This window comes from Chenopodium album, chromosome 14 (genome assembly GCF_948465745.1).
Source record: "Chenopodium album chromosome 14, dcCheAlbu1.1, whole genome shotgun sequence".
NCBI classification, from domain to species: Eukaryota; Viridiplantae; Streptophyta; class Magnoliopsida; order Caryophyllales; family Amaranthaceae; genus Chenopodium; species Chenopodium album.
Genome location: NC_137847.1, coordinates 38,442,535 through 38,443,481, shown reverse-complemented (window position 1 = coordinate 38,443,481; position 947 = coordinate 38,442,535).

Here is a 947-nt window from a genome sequence, read left to right as displayed (position 1 = left end):
TAATCCGCAATAATATTCCACCAATTGTACTCCTCGTAACTGTTAAGGTAGAAATTATCAGGGTCGGTTATTTAGTTGTTAACGGGCCATCCAAAAATCTCATTGAAGCGAGTTAAGTTTAATGTTTTTGGTTGGTTAAACATATTAAACTTAAGCTCGCACTCAATAGGCTCTCCCTCACCACTAATCTTCCGCAAGGTTAAGGTAGAAAGAAATTTGAGAGTGAGCGATTCGTAGGTTAGCTCCCTCTTGTCGAGGAAGTTTAACCATCCGAAATATTCGGCCACTCGCCGAATTCCATTGTCCAAACCTAGGATTTGGCAAGCTTCTTGGTCGTAAAATCGAGTTGGTAGAATTTTTCGTGTGGCAAGCTTTTTGTGGTACCCCTTGAATTTTTCTGGAATTCTTATTGAAGGGGGAGGATTTCTTTGGTTTGGTGTTTGGCTAGGGGTTTGAGTTGGGCTTTCCGAAGAACGATTTTCATTTATTTGGATGTCAGAAGTAGTCTTCCTCTTCTTCCCTCCCGCACCTCCAAATAAACGAAGAACCATTTTGGTATTAAGGTTTGGATTAAAAAGTTAACTCAAAACACCACAAACACACTCACAACACACCACAAACAATATCCGAAACTTCAAACCCCCGATAAAATCCAAGTACCTGTTTCACAATTCAATATAATTCCAACAATACCAACAAACAATTCCAACACAACCAACTAACAACTTCAACACACTAATTCACAATTCCAATATAATTCACACAAATTTCATGCACAAGTTCACCAAACTTAAGCAAGAAACCAATCACAATTCTCTTACTCTAATAACTAATCATAAGAAATCTACCAACTAATTCTCAATAGCAAGAAATTTGTTTTAATTCACCTAATCATGCAACTAATCACACAACATTCATGAAATAAACAAATTTAAGGTTTAAGAGGG